This window comes from Gekko japonicus, unplaced genomic scaffold (genome assembly GCF_001447785.1).
Source record: "Gekko japonicus isolate JY-2015 unplaced genomic scaffold, Gekko_japonicus_V1.1 scaffold166, whole genome shotgun sequence".
NCBI lineage: Eukaryota > Metazoa > Chordata > Lepidosauria > Squamata > Gekkonidae > Gekko > Gekko japonicus.
The window spans coordinates 1297595-1314316 of NW_015173127.1; positions in this window are offsets into that span (position 1 = coordinate 1297595).

Sequence of the window (16722 nt, forward strand, 5' to 3'; positions counted from 1 at the left end):
CCCGCTGGTGGACCTCCTGATGGCACCTGGGTTTTGGCCACTGTGTGACACGAGTGTTGGATTGGAGGGGCCACTGGCCTGATCCAACATGGCTTCTCTTATGTTCTTATGATCAACTATCCAAAGTTCAGTGACTACATGTTCTTGCAAGCATGCTCTCTAGACATGCAATGTGCCCTCCTCTCTTGGCTTCTGAACACCTTAAAGGTGCTCGCTTTATGACCTTCAATGGATACTGGAAGCCAAGCTGTGTCACCCCTTCACCAGTCTTGGGGACAACAAACCTGCGAGGTAGGTCAGGTTGAGGGTATGTGACTGGCCCAAGGTCTCCCAGCAAGCATCTATGGTAGAAGTGGGAATTTGAACCTGGGTCTCCCAACATCCTAGTCTGGTACTGTCCACTATGCCATGCCGTCTCTCAATTATGATAAAATGGAAGACGGGAGAATCGTGTATGCAATTCTGCGCTCTTTGCAGGAAGGTCAGCATCAAAATGCACTAACAATCTCTGCTCTGTCTACCAAGAACTGCTTTTGCACAACTCCCACATTTACTTATTTACAATATTTTAACCCTGCACCTCACCCTGAAAAGGCTCTTGGGTTCAGTGCAGTGTTCCCTCTAAGCTGAGTTAGTGTGAGCTAGCTCACAGTTTTTTATATTTTATATTTATTCGTTTGTTTGTTAGATTTATATCCTGCCCTCCCCGCCGAGGCAGGCTCAGGGTGACTTAGCCTCTAGCTCACACGTTTTCATCTGACCTCAGGAGGGAGGGCTCCAGAGCAAAGTAATTTACGCGGTAGCCAAATCGCTCGCACAACTTTAGTGCCGGTAGCTCACAAAGCAGAATTTCTGCTCACAAGACTCCACAGTTTAGAGAGAGCATTGGTCCAGTGGGGTGTAGAATGAAGAATCTTACTTTAGATGTTCTCTTAACATTAAAGTAGCTGTTATGTATTCAGCCTGAACAGTCCCTGGAAACTGGTTGAGCTTATTCCCTCAGAACAATAGCTGAACAGGATCCTGAAGTTAACCAGTAGTATAGCAATGTAATATAAATAGCCTATCTTTGGGAGTGGGGTGTGTTAGGGTGTGGTCTTTGCAAGCTTTATAAGCCGGGCAGCAAGCCCTTGGAAGGTTGTCCTTGTAGTGTTCCTGAAATCATTAAATAAATTAGAGCTGATCACTGCAATGCGTGTAGTATTTAACAGTAGCGAATCTATGCAATCCTTGGGTTGGATCCTAACAACCGCCAGCATAAGCCCAGATCTTTGCCGTGTTCGCCTCCTCCCAGCAGTCCTTTCTGACCCTAGGAGAGTAGAATCCTGGGGTTAGGGGCCCCACATGGATTACTATTACGGCTGCCAGCCCTTCGTTGACAACCACTGGAAGAGTCGGTGGGCGGAGACCTACAAAATCAGTGTTGTTCTTCACGGTGACATCACTTCCAGGTCTCCTCCTGCGAGGGATGTGGCCACATCGAGAAACATCAGTTTCTCCCCATTTCTCCCCTGCCACTCTTGTGACAGTCCGTGGGGGACACAGAAATACCAGCGGGGGATAACCTGCCGATACTGGGCAGTTGGTATTGGGATATCTGGTTAGTAGAGCAGAGTTTTGCCCAGTCATAGAAGTGTGAGACGGAGTGCAGTGAATAAATCTCCCAGAAGTATACTGCAAAAAAAGGTAAACTTATTTATTCAAGTAGAATCGTAGAATCATAGAGTTGGAAGGGACCTCCAGGGTCATGTAGTCCAACCCCCTGCACAATGCAGGATATTCACAAATACCTCCCCCAAACCCCCAGTGACCGCTGTTCCATGCCCAGAAGATGACAAAAAACCTCCAGGATCTCCAGCCAAACTCCAGCCAAGTAGATGCAGTTCACATTCAAGTTGCCATCAAAAGAAGAGAAAGAATCCTAATCTAAAGAGTAAAGGTAAACGGTAAAGGTTTCCCTTGCTCGAAAGCCAGTCAAATCCGACTCTAGGGTGCAGTGCTCATCTCCATTTCCAAGCCGAAGAGCCAGCGCTGTCCGAATACTTCTCTGTGGTCTTGTGGCCGGCATGACTAAACGCCAAGGCACACAGAACGCTGTTACCTTCCCACGGAAGCGGTACCTATTTATCTACTTGCAGTTTCTTGCTTTCGAACTGCTAGGTTGGCAGGAGCTGGGGCCAGAGATGGGAGCTCACTCCGTCATGCGGCATTCGAGGCTCGAATGGCTGAACTTCCGGTCTGCAGCTCAGCGTCTTAACCTCTGAGCCACTAATGGCCAGCTTGTCCAGCATCGTGTGTATGGGAGTATGAGGACATTATTATTTATCACATGGCAGAATTACACACATATAAAAACATATCTACAGGAGAGACCTGCAGAGACATGTGTCTCCATGGAAGGTCATGTGAAGGGAGGGAGATGACAAAGAAACAGAGGAGGAGAGGTCAGAGGGCAGCTCCCGGGTTAAGACAAAGAGAGGCATCCCATTCAAGGAGATTATACACCTTTCCACCCTTAGAGGGATGTAGTGGGCCACAACAGTTGGCACCCCTAATTAGTATCTATCTGGATTGGGAGACTGTGGTGGAAATGAATGGAAGGGCTGAAATTGTCTCTTCTTCCCCTTGCATCAGCACAGCTCCCAAGTGATCCTGGCAATCTAATTTCTGGGAGACTGGAACTGACGGCAGGAGCACAGAGGAATGCAGTGAAGATCTGTTCTCTTTGCAGTGGCGGCGGCTAGAACCCAACCCTCTGTTTTGAACTCTCTTACATCATCTTGAAACCTGTGCATTAGAACAAAGTTTACGTCAGGCTTCCCATAAAACTTGGGGAAATGCATCCAGTGCACACCTCAGAATTAGGTAATCATCAACCAAACCCTGGCCAGACACCACTTTGCCCACGCTGCTTTTATGAACGTTCATATCCTTCAATGGTACACACGGCCTTCGAACTGTTTGCTTTTTTTATCTGTGTTTATAACATTATATCAGAGCAGGTTCCTGTTGTCTGCAGCCGGTATCGACGATGACGGAGCTCAAATTCCTGCCTGTAGCTTTGCTTTCACATTTTATAGCACCACGGTTTGCTGAGACACACTGACCTTAATTTACTATATGGCACAAAACCCACAAGTGTTACAACGATATGGCTTTCGTCAGACACAACGGTTGGCCGTAATTTACGTTAGAGAAGCAGCACTATGTAGACATCTTGGTCTGTAATGTGTGTGATCCTTTTTAAAAAAAAAACACAGACACACTACCATTTTTATTCAGACAGTCTTTGCGGGTTTTTGAAGAGCTGCAAAACCTCAATCCCCTGTGCGCAGGAGAGGTCACTGGCTATGATGCCTTTGGTGTAGCCAGTTTGGTGTAATGGTTAAGTATGCGGACTCTAATCTGGGAGAACCAGGTTTGATTCCCCACTCCTCCACTTGCAGTTGCTGGATGGCCTTGGGCAAGCCATGGTTCTGATAAGAGCTGTTTTTGAAAAAGAGCAGTTTCTGTCAAGAGCTCCCTCAGCCCCACCTACCTCCCAGAGTGTCTGTTGTGGGGAGGGGAAGGGAAAGGAGTTTGTAAGCCACTCTGAGACACCTTTGGGTAGTGAAGGGCGGGGTATAAATCCTCCTCCTCCTCCTCTTCTTCTTCTTCATCATCATACTTGTTAGCCGCCTTGAACCACGGGGAAAGGCGAGGTATAAGCATTTTAATAAATAAAAACATTCCTTAACCAAGGCCAGTTCTGGCTTTATGGAGGGGAAGAAGTTATCCATGGAATCCTAGCCCGTCACCTTCCTCTACCTCTTAGAAAAGAGCAGGCCATGGAAATCAGCAGCTGGCATGATCAGGCACCCACTGTAGGGTTGCCAACTCCAGGTTGGGAAACACCTGGAGATTTTGGGGGTGGAGCCTGAGGAAGGCAGCGCTTGGGGAGGGGAGGGACTTCAATGGGATATAATGCCATAGAGTCCACCTTCCAAAGTGGCCTTTTTCTCCAATGGAACTGATCTCCGTCACCTGGGGATGAGTTATAATGCCAGGACATTCCCAGCCACCACCACCTATGATTCACTTCTGACACTATGAACCTTGTGGTCTGTTGAAATTGCTGAAATCAGGTTCCACTTACACAGCCGGCAAACTGAAGAAGTCGAAGGAAACACATCTTCTAAGTATCTAGAACGGGCATCTTTGCAAAGGCTGTTTGGACAATATTATGACTATGTGGACTCCTCCTATCAAGTTACACTGGTTACATGGGCTTCATGTCTTATCTACAAATATTATGACTATGTGGACTCGTCCTGTCAAGTTACACTGGTTACATGGACTTCATGTCTTATCTACAAAGGAGGAAATATTGTATCTTATGCCTTATTATAGTTACAGTATATTAGTTACTATATACAGTATAGTTGTTACAGTACAGCTGTGACACCACCAACTTTATAATTGTTTAATACATTGTTTGGAAATCTTTGGGGGTGTTTTCTACTAGTGGAATTTGTATATTTGGGACCACCTGGAGGTTGGCAACCCTAACCTACTGAGGAGGAAGAGGAGGGGGAAGAGGAGGAGATTGGATTTATACCCAGCCCTTCACTACCTGAAGGAGTCTTGAAGATGGGGACAATATTTGCCCGCCTCCAGTCTTCTGGCACCTCCCTGTTCTCCAAGAATTCTCAAAAATAATGGACAGAGGCTCAGAAATTACATCTGTGAGTTCTTTTATTACCCTTGGATGCAGTTCATCTGTCCCCGAGGACTTCGTTTCATTTAAAGAAACTAGGTGTTTAGGTACTACCCCTATGCTGATCCTAGGCTGCAACTCCCTTCCCTCATCATGTGTTCTGTTTTTGCCATGTTGAGCACCACATTTTGCCATATTGAGCATCATATTGGCTTCGGATCAAACACTGACAAATCAGCCTCCCTATCAAAACTGATGCTGGTACTGATTCCTGAAGACCCAATTAAAAACTCAAACTGATACTAAATTGGGAGGGGTAGCAAATATGGTAGAAGACAGAGTCAGGATACAGGTTGATCTTGACAGGCTGGAAAACTGGGCTAAAACAAATAAAATGAATTTCAACGGGGATAAATGTAAAGTTCTGCATTTAGGCAGGAAAAATCAAATGCGTAATTATAGGATGGGGGAGATTTGTCTTGGCAGTAGTATGTGCGAAAAGGATCTAGGGGTCTCAGTAGACCACACATTGAACATGAGTCAGCACTGTGATGTGGTAGCTAAAAAGGCAAATGCGATTTTTGGCTGTATCAACAGTAATGTCCAGATCACGTGAAGTGGTGGTATTGCTTTACTCTACTCTGCTTAGACCTCATCTAGAATACTGTGTTCCGTTTTGGACACCACAATTTAAGGATATAGACAAGCTGGAATGTGTCCAGAGGAGGGCAATGAAGTTGGTGAGGGGTCTGGAGACCAAGTCCTATGAGGAAAGGTTAAAGGAGCTGGGTATGTTTAACCTGGAGAGGAGATGACTGAGAGGTGATATGAAGTACCTGAAAGGCTGTCATGCAATTTTTCAAGAGGCCAGATAATTGAGGGTTTTTTGTTTTGTTTTGGGATTTTTGCCATCTTCTGGGCATGAAGCAGGGATCACTGGGAGGGTGGGGGGGGTAGTCATGAATTTCCAGCCTTGAGCAGGGGGTTGGACGAGATGACTATGGTGGTTCCTTCCAACTCTATGATTCTATGAGACTAGTTTGGTGTAGTGGTTCAGTGCCCGGACTCTAATCTGGGAGAACCGTGTGGACAGTGGACAGTGTGGACCCTGGGAGAACCGGGTTTGATTCCCCACTCCTCCACTCGCAGCTGCTGGATGACCTTGGGCAAGCCATAGTTCTGGCACGGCTGTTCTTGGAAAAGAGCCATTTCTGTCAGAGCTCTCTCAGCCCCACCTACCTCACAGGGTGTCTGTTGTGGGGAGGGGAAGGGAAAGTTAGTAAGCCGCTCTGAGACTCATTTGTTATGAGGGCCAGATCTGACATAAATGAGACCTTGTTGGGCTGGGATGATGATGATGATGATCAGGGGTCATTTCATAGAAAAAGAGCTAGGGGGACTCATTAGCATAACTCATTAGCATATGCCACACCCCCTGACATCACCGGAAGTGTGTCCTCCCCACAGCCGGCGGCGACCTCCAGCGGGCACCAGCAGGGAGCTCCAGGCCCCGCCCTCCCGCACCTCACCCGGGGGGATGGCGTCCCCCCACGTCCCCCCCCAAATGACCCCTGATGATGATAATAATAATAATAATAATAATACATAAATAAAAGGTAATGCCAGGTAACAGAGATATAAACTTTAGGATACAAAGGAAACTAAAGGATACCAAGATTTTTTTTCACTTAAAATAAAAACATGCTTAAAACATTAGCACCTACTTCTGATTTGTTGACATTCACCACAGAAACCTCATGCTCAGAGTTCTGAGTCTAGGACCCAGGTTAATACATGAAATGGCTGAGTGATTAAGAGAGTCTGGCGAAGCAAGCTATGAGGCTGCAGCAGCAGCAGAACTGGAAGCAGGAGATGGCCAGTTCCACTGCGGGCCTGATGGAAGCCCTCCCGGGGGGGGGGGTCTCATCCGGCCCCCGGGCCTCATGTTTGACACCCCTGCCCTAGAGAAAATGGATGCTTTGGTGGGTGCTGTATGGCATTGTACCCCACTGAGATCTCTGTCCTCCCCAGGACAAATCTCTAGGAGTTTCCCAGCCTGGAGCTGGCAACCCTACCCCCCTACCCCCCACCGATGGCCAGGGGGGAACCTGGCACCCCTAGTTTCTAGGGATTGAGAGCTGTCGACCAGCATGGCTGAAAAAAGTCTTACGATGCTTCAGCTCACATGGGGCTGCAAGAATATGCTTCATTTAAAATCAGTAGCACGGAGGCAAAGGTTAGGTGGCGTGCGGTGGCTTGCATGCCCTGTGCCTGTTAACCGGCATGAATTCCTTGGTCTGGCACGTCTCAAAACTGCCATGTGAGCAGATTGCACAAACCGAGCTGTTTTAGATTTGCTTCCTGTGCCCGGGGAAATTCAGTGGGTAAACTCATTGTACTTTATGAGCACTCTTCGGAGAGCTGTCCTTGACCATGGGGGAAGGCGGGGTTATTGAGTTGTTGTGGGGTTTTTTTTGCATGCTTGTTTTCACAGGAAATCTTTTGACTACTTCGTCACCCTTCTGAAGGTTTTTGATTAGCAATTTGTGCAGTTATTGAAGAGCAATTGTGTGTGTGTGTGTGCAACGATTCTACAATTGCTTCTGAAACTGGAGACTGGGCCAGAAGAGGTAGTGGCAGGGTTGCCAGCCAGCTCCAGGTGGTAGCTGGAGACTTCCTGGGCTTACACCCAGTGTTCCCTCTAAACTCAGTTGGTGTGAGCTAGCTTGCAGTTTTTTAGCCTCTGGCTCACACATTTTTGTCTCAGCTCAGGAAGGATGGCTCCAGAGCAAACTGATTTATGCAGTAGCCAAACTGCTCGCTCACAACTTTAATGCCAGTTTGGTGTGGTGGTTAAGTGCGCGGACTCTAATCTGGGAGAACCGGGTTTGATTCCCCACTCCTCCACTTGCACCTGCTGGATGACCTTGGGCAAGCCATAGTTCTGTCAGAGCTGTTCTTGAAAAAGAGCACTTTCTGTCAGAGCTCTCTGCGCCACCCACCTCCCAGGGTGTCTGTTGTGGGGAGGGGAAGGGAAAAGAGTTTGTAAGCTGCTCTGAGACTCCCTTGGGTAGTGAAGGGTGGGGTATAAATCCAATCTCCTCCTCTTCTTCTTATTGTTATTATGCCAGCAGCTCACAAAGTAGAACTTTTACTCACAAGACTCCACAGCTTAGAGGGAGCATTGCTTACAACTGATCTCCAGGTGACTAGGGTTCCCATCCTCCAGGTGGTGCCTGGAGACCTCCCACTATTACAAGTGATCTCTGGATGGCCGAGATCAGTCCCCTTGGAGAAAATGGCTGCTTTTAAGGGTGAACTCTATGGCCTACCTCCCTTTCACCTAGGGAAAATGGCCACTTGGGAAGATGGACCCTGCGGCATTATACCCCACTGAAGGTCCCTCCTCTCCACAAACCCTGCTTTCCTCAGGCTCCACCCCAAAAATCTCCAAGTATTTCCCAACCCGTAGCTGGCGACCCTATGCAGAGGTAAAGCCCAGATGGCTGTGAACATGGTTGCCATGGGTATGCAATGCTAAAGCATTCTTGTGATGCGAGGGAACCCTTTTAGACTAGATTAGACCTCACAAGGAAACCCTGTGCTTGTAAGGCCCTTCCCTCCCTGCCAAGGAGTCAATTTGTAATTCAGGATTTCGTGCAGATTTTGAGGCTGCTGTTGCATCTGAACCTGAGAACTACAGTATGCTGTTTCGTCTCCAAGTCAAGGTTTGCAGTCGGTTGCCGCTGCAAATCCCTCCTGCATGGGCAACAGCAATACGTCTACAATGAGGAACTGTCTCCATGCAGAACCAGCCTACATGAGTTTGGATGTACAGGCAAAATGCACTGTGCTAAACCGTAAGTAAAGGGTGTCAAACATACGGCCCGTGTGCCAGAAGCAGCCCATCTGGGGCTATCTAGGTTACCAGCTCGAGTTTGGGAAATACCTGGAGATTTAGGAGGAGGAGCCTGGGGAGGGCGGGGTTTGGGGTGGGGAGGGACTTGAGTGGGGTATAACGCCATTAGTTTCACCTTCCAAAGTGGCCATTTTCTCCAGGTGAACACTCAGTTGCAAATATCCCATTTCTAGGATCTGGAAGCCTGCTCTTCACAATAGTTATTCTTATGAGTCGCTTGGGAATTTGGACACAGAAACCTGAGGTTTGTGGCTCTGGTGCTCGGGTTTGCCAGCTCCGGGTCAGGAAATACCCGGAGATTTTGGGGGTGGAGCCTAAGGAGAGTGGGATTTGGGGAGGGGCTTCAGTGGGGGTGAAGTGCCATACAGTCCACCTTCCAAAGTGGCCATTTTCTCCAGGTGAGCTGATCTCTTTTTGCCTGGGAATCAGTTGAAATCCCAAGAGATCTCCAGCCACCACCTGGATGTTAAAAACGAGAGATCACGGGAGGAGGTGGAAATCCAAACCCAACACCTGTGACAAAAATAACAAAGAGTCAATAAAGACATGTATGCAAAATCATTTACTGTAGCAGTTAACGGTGATAATAGAAGATAATTTCCCACGGAATTACTACAGTAAATAATTTTGCATACATATCTTTATCGACTCTTTGTTATTTTTATCACGGATGTTGTGTTTGGATTTCCACCACCTGGAAATTGGCAACCCTAAGGGCTCTTATCTGGCCCGCGAGCAACTCATTACCTTTATTGCCAAATGACCAAGGCCAGGGCTTTTTTTTGTAGAAAAAGCCCAGCAGGAACTCATTAGCCTAACAGGCCACACCCAACAGCAGAAACTCATTAGCCTATTAGGTCACACCCTGACAGCACAGCTCATTAGCATATTAGGCCACGCCCCCATGTTGCCAGACGTGTGGTCATCCAGCCACACCCACCTTTTGCTTCTTATTCTGTTTACTTTGCTGTCAAAACCCTGGGCTTTTTTTGTAACAGGAACTTCTTTGCATGTTAGGCCAGTCCTAATGAGTTTCTGCTGTTAGCTGTGGCCTATTATGCTAATGAGTTCCTGCTGGGCGTGGCCAGCTCAGGAGCCAGCCGGAACTCCGTTCGTGTGCGTTCCTGCCCAAAAATAGCCCTGACCAAGGCTGTGCGTTATGTCCCTGTATACTGTCCCAGTGCTAATGCGTAACGGGTGGTGGAAGTGGGAGGGTGGGCATCAGGGAGATACCGTAAGCAGGGCTCTTTTTGTAGCAGGAACTCCTTTGCATATTAGGCGACACACCCCTAAAGGCACCCTAAATCGAAATCGAAAGCATTAATGTAGCCAATCCTCCAAGAGCTTACAGTAGCCCCTGTAAGAAGAGCTCTGTAAGCTCTTGGAGGATTGGCTACATTAGGGGCGTGTCGCCTAATATGCAAAGGAGTTCCTGCTACAAAAAGAGCCCTGGCGTAATGAAATACTGTAAGAGTGTTAATGTTTTTAGCATGTTTGTGTTTTGTGTAAAAAAATGACATCATTAATTAGGTTTGCCTGGGTCCTTTTTAAAGTTTATACCTCCGGTTCCTGGCATTACATTTTATGGCATCCATGGCCCAGCCCGACAGAGTAACATTTATGTCAGATCTAGACCTCGTAACAAATGGGTTTGACACCTTTGCTCTACGCACCTGTGGACTGCTGAATCTCACACACCTTTCTCTCATGTGCACGATGGGCCCTGCGCCACTGCCCCTTTTGGAGAAAGTGGCCCTGAGCAAACTTAGCACTGGGAATTTTTCAAAACCTTTATGGTAAAAAAAAGGCCAGTGTTTTCCTCCTTCCTTTTCCCTACCAGATTTCCTGCATTTTGACTTTTGGCCCTCTCTCCACAATGAGTCACTTCTTTGTGTAAGTCCTATTGCTTAGTCAGGAAGCTCTACTCTTGAAATATGCAGTAAGAGTGCGAACTTTATACAGAGACACAGACCGGGCAAAGCGAGTGAGTCACTGCCTGCTGTGGTGTGTTACCCCCACCCTACCCCTGAGAAGGGGTAGGTCTTATGCCGATAGGTGTATGATGTTTGAAGGTAAATGATATGTCAATCTGTATAGATTTTCCGAGGAAACCAACAAGAGGAAGTGAGGATAACGGAGAATGAATCCAAGAAGACAGGAAGCCACAGTGCACAACTGCGCTGGGTCTGGATTGCTGCTTCAACGGAGAGCTCCCTCCCTGAGTTGCAATTCCAGAGGGACAGCCCTTTTGGTTTGTCGCAGCAAAAATAAGCAGGGATCTCGCTGCACCTTATAGGTATTTTAATGCTAGCACAAGAGCCAGTTTGGTGTCGTGGTTAAGTGCGCGGACTCTAATCTGGGAGAACCGGGTTTGATTCCCCACTCCTCCACTTGCACCTGGCTGGATGAACTTGGGGAAACCGTAGTTCTGATAAGAGCAGTTTCTGTCAAGAGCTCTCTCCACCCCGCCTACCTCACAGGGTGTCTGTTGTGGGGAGGGGAAGGGAAAGGAGTTTGTAAGCCGCTCTGAGACTCCTTTGGGTAGTGAAGGGCGGGGTATAAATCCAATCTCTTCTTCTTCTTGTGGAACAGAGCCGCTGTCTACAACAGGGGTCCCCAGCATGCCTGCTAACACCGTACACGGTGTCCTCCAAGTGTTTTCCGAATGTGGGTGAAGCAACTTCTGATCTGCCATTGGAGATCCAATTAGCTGTGTAGATTAAAATAACATTTCAGCGATAGCTGCCACCAGGGCTCCCTCTAAGCTGCGGAGTCTTGTGAGCAAAAATTCTACTTTGTGAGCTACTAAAGTCTACTAAATACTGGCATTAACGGGAGGAATTATTTATGCAATTAGATGGGCATTATTAAGCCGGTTTGATAGAAACATTATTGTTACTAAAGGAATTGTATTTAAATCTACTATAAATTTTGTTGTTAAAGTAATTTATAAGATCAGGTAATACGTAAAATAAGATATTGGATTGGAAAAGGATATACAGGAAATGGCACTAAATGTATAAGTAATCCTAATTGTGATTGGAGAATTTATAATTAAGATATTAAGCTAAATTTGTATGCTATCATGTTCTTAAATATCCCTTTGTGTGTATGATCGTCAAAAAAAATAGAAAAAGAAGAAGAAGAAGAAAAGAATCTGGGTCTGGCAGACCCTGCCCTGAAGTACTAACTGCTGCACTGCACTGGCTGTGGTATCACCTGGTATCACAACTGAACTCCAGACAACAGATCTCTTTCTCCCCCTGGAGAAAATAACTGCTTTGGAGGGTGGACTCTATGGCATTCTACTTAGCTGAGACCTCTCCCCTCCCCAAACCCTGGCTTCTATAGACTTCAGCTGGCAACCCTAGTCAGGACTGGCCCCAATGAGTTCCCCACAAAGGCCTGGAAAGTAATTCATCCCTTTATCTTTTTACTGACAGAACCAAGCTTCGTTGCCTAGCAACATCCACTGAGGGAAAAGTTAGTCCCACAGGAGCCATGCAGGAGAAGTGTCTTCATCAGGAGAGACAGCCGTTTGGCAGTTATTCTGACATGGAACAGTGGCTGAGGTGGCAGTGGGTGGGGAAGAGGAGTGGACCCAGCACCCAGCCAGTAGCACACAATTACTCTTGAGTGGCGATTGATGGGCCAATGGCTGATGGAGCACACAGCACAGACAACGGGAGCCTAGCCCACCTCACAAGGTTGTTGTGAGGATAAAAATGGAGGACAGAAGAAGGAAGGATGTCGGCCACTTTGGGTCCCCACTGGGGAGAAAGGTAGGGTACACATAAATAAATAAATAATAGTTATTTAAATATTTTTACCTTGCTCTTCTCCCACTCCAGGGACTTAAAGAGATGCACAAAATGATGCACAGAAGACAAAATATAATAAAAAGGATATAAATCCCACAGAGCCGCCCCTTACCAGGACGCTCACATGAAGCTGCCTTTTACTGGATCAGACAACCGGTCCATCAAGGTCAGTGCCTGTCTACTCAGACTGGAAGTCAGTCTCCAGGGTCTCAGGCGGAGGTCTTCCCCATCACCTCCTGCCTGGCCCTTTTAACTAGAGATTGAACCTGGGACCGTCTGTGTAATATATCCAGTCAGACCATGGGGCTGGCTAGGGCTCCACACGGTCAAGCACAACGTCGAGCTTCGCTCTTTGAGACAATAGACTATGCGGATCCTGGCCCACACCGATCAGGGGGCTAGGTTCCGGCCGTGAGCCTATGGAACTCTCGGCCCTTGTAAATAACCTATTGGGAAGTGTGTGTGGGGGTGTTATGGGTGGCGGTTTCTCGGGGAATATAAGCCGGCCTGCGAGCCGGCAAAAGCTCTCTTGTTCCTGATCGAATAAAGTACGCTTTGCTGAAATCACTCTCCGTCTGCGTACTTTTCAGTCTGCATGCCAAGCAGAGGCTCTTCCACTGAGCCAGGGCTCCTTGCACTCCTGGAGAACATGATAAGCCAGAAGCTTGTTGTAGGCTGATTTGGGTTCCACCATCTCAGCTCACAGAGGGCCATGGCTGCAAGCCAGAGGCTAGAAGCTCAAGGGCCAAATCCCTTTGGCTGTTGCACTTCAGTTGATACCATGTGGAGAGCCAGTCTGGTGTAGTGGTTAAGAGCACGGACTCTAATCTGGGAGAACCGGGTTTGATTCCCCACTCCTCCACATGCAGCTGCTGGTGTGACCTTGGGTCGGTTACAAGTTCTCTCAGAGCTGTTCTCTCAAGGACAGTCCTCGAGAGAGCTCTCTTAGCCTCACCTACCTCACAGGGTGCCTGCTGTGGGGAGGGGAAGGGAAAGGAGATTGTAAGCCGCTCTGAGACTCCGAGTGATGGTCGGGGTATAAATCCAATCTCCTCCTCCTTCGGCTCGCACCCCTGGCCATTTCCAGGCTTTCAGTTTCCGCTGAAAGGAAGGAACAAGGCGCTCAACCCAGCTCTTAAAGGGCTGGTTTGCACGTTATAAAATCCTTCTGACCACCAGATGTGTTTCTGCTGGGCATCAGTTGGGAGTTCTGTACTGGGAACTCAAATCCCAGGCATAAGGGGCTCCAGTGCAGGTTGAGACACAGGGAGATGGGGCTTAAACCTTCCCTCCTGAACTCTTTTTCCCAATCCGAAATGGAGCGCAGGGAGCTAATACGTTGCCCTGCTGGGAAAACCTATGTGTCGTCATTAGGAGATGTTAAGTTTCTCCAAAGGGCCAAAGAGCTGTTTCGGGTCGAGAAAACGGCATGCCCAGGGGTGGGGAGGCTTCAGTTCATCCAGAAACTGGATTTCTTCCAGTTCATCATAGTCCCGATCCAATTTGGACCATGCACAGCTGGGAGACGAGTTCTGAGTGAGGAACTCCAAGAGCACACCTGATAGAAAGTACTTGCAAGCAGTGTTCCCTCTAAGCGGAGTTAGTGTGAGCTAGCTCAGTTTTTTAGCCTCCGGCTCACCCATTTTTGTCTTCGCTCAGGAAGAGGAGGAGGAGGAGGAGGAGGAGGAGGAGGAGGAGGAGGAGATTGGGTTTATACTCCGCCCTTCACTACCCAAAGGTGTCTCAGAGCGGCTTACAAACTCCTTTCCCTTCCCCTCCCCACAACAGACACCCTGTGAGGTAGGTGGGGCCGAGAGAGCTCTTGACAGAAACTGCTCTTTTTCAAGAACAGAAAGGATGTCTCCAGAGCAAACGAATGTATGCAGCAGCCAAATCGCTCGCTCACAACTTTAATGCCAGTAGCTCACAAAGCAAAATTTTTGCTCACAGGACTCCACAGCTGAGAGGGAGCTTTGACTTCAGGACATGCCCACATCAGCTCTCATTCAGCTGTCTTTGAGGTTCCCACTTCCCCTTTATAACCAGGTTCTACAGAGATGTAACTGCACCTGTCTATATTCACCCTTCCTCATTTCTTTTTTGGCATAATTTTTTTTTGCATAAAGGCACCATAGCATGCTAATGTTTTCATTATCATCAAAAAGGAGAAGAAAAGAGAAGAAAACAGGAGTGCCATGGCACTTAAAAGACTAACAAGATGGTAAAGGTAAAGGTTTCCCTTGCTTGAAAGTCAGTTGAATCCGACTCTAGGGGGCGGTGCTCATCTCCGTTTCCAAGCCGAAGAGCCAGCGCTGTCCGACGACTTCTCCGTGGTCATGTGGCCGGCATGACTAGAAGCCGAGGCGCTGTTACCTTCCCACCAAAGCGGTACCTGTTTATCTACTTGCAATTTCTTGTTTTTGAACTGTCCTTCCAGTCTGCAGTTCAACGTCTTAGCCTCTGAGCCACCGCTGGTATTCCAGCCTAAATCTGGTCTTTAAAGCTCCACAAGACTCTTTGCTTAATTTTGCTGTAATGGAATAAAATGGCTACCCCTCTAAAATCATAAAGGAGGGAAGTTTAATGTTATAGCTAGCCGGTTTGGTGTAGTGGTTAAGAGCGTGGACTCTAATCTAGTAGAACTGAGTTTGATTCCCCACTCCACCACATTCAGCTGCTGGGTGACCTTGGGTCACTCACAAGTTCTCTCAAAGCAGTTCTCTCAGGACAAGATCTCTCAGAGTTCTCTCAGCCCCACCTACCTCACAGGGTGTCTGTTGTCGGGAGAGGAAAGGAAAGGAGATTGTAAGCCGCTCTGAGACTCTGAGTGAAGGGTGGGGTATAAATCCAATTTCTTCTTCTTCTTATAGGAAAGGATAGACTATTAAGACCCTCCCCTACTAAGGAACAGGTGTTTATTCTCCTGGGAATTTGCCAATTCTGGCTTAATACTGCTGCAACAGAATAACACAGCTGTTGTTGTTGTTCAGTTGCACAGTCGAGTCCGACTCTTCGCAACCCCATGAACCACATCACGCCAGGCCCTCCTGTCTTCCGCCGTCCTCCGGAGTTTGTTCAACTTCATGTTCATTGCCTTGATGACACTGTCTAACCATCTCATCCTTTGCCGCCCCCTTGCTCTTGTACCTTCAGTCTTTCCCAGCATCAGGGTCTTCTCCAGTGAGGGCTCCCTTCTCATCTGGTGGCCAAAGTACTTGAGCTTCAGCTTCAGTATCTGGCCTTCCAGGGAACAGTCAGGGTTGACTTCTTATCGACTGATTTGATCTCCTTGCAGCCCAAGGGACTCTCAAGAGTCTTCTCCAGCACCATAATTCGAAAGTATCAATTCTTCAGCGCTCGGCCTTCCTTATGGTCCAACTCTCACGGCCATACATGACTACTGGGAATACCATTGCTTTGACCATACGGACTTCTGTTGGCAGGGTGATGTCTCTACTTTTTATTATGCCATCTAGGTTTGCCATCGCTTTCCTCCCAAGGAGCAGCTACCCCTCAGAAATCAGAAAGGAGGAAAACTCAATGTTATAGGAAAGCACAGACCATCAAGACCCTAAAGACCAGTGTGTTTATTCTCCAGTGGATTTGCCCATTCATGACGCGATTGCAGAGGGGGCCCGTCCACAGCATAAGGCTCTATGGAGAAGTGTGCGAGTGCAGGCAGGGGAGGTACTTTCCGTATCTGCTCACTGTGGCTGATTCTGCATTGGCTTTTCCTTCCCTTGTTTTACCAAACCCACGTTGGAACAGAAATTTCCCCTCTGCATTGAACGCTGCTTTCACTTCCTTTGATCACCAGATTTAATTGTACCCTCCACACTCCATGCTGATTTCACTTTCATCATTGGATTTTACTGTACCTTCTGCAAAGATTGATGGCCCTTTTATGGCCGTGGGGTGTGTGTGTGACTTTGCAGTCAGTACAGCGTTGCCCTGAAGCATTTGGATGTGGTTTTGAGCTGCACTTTTCTCTCCCAGTTGAGAAAATGTGGAGCGAGTGCTAGATTCAGAATCGCCCACTGTGTGCTCCTCTGTGTAAACCCCAGGGATCATTTCCTGCAAACGTGCACAGGAGCGGAGCTACAGCTGTAAAGAGCCCAGGGGGTGGGCACATGCAAGAAGCCCCACCCCCTGCTCCCAGCAGCCCTCAGTCAGAGCAAGAAGCAGCCAGGTAAATTGCAGAGCTCCCCCCCACCCCCCGCCCCTCGGTCCAAAACTGTCCAGTGGCACCTTTAAGACCAAGTTTTATCCAGGTACAAACTCTCCCT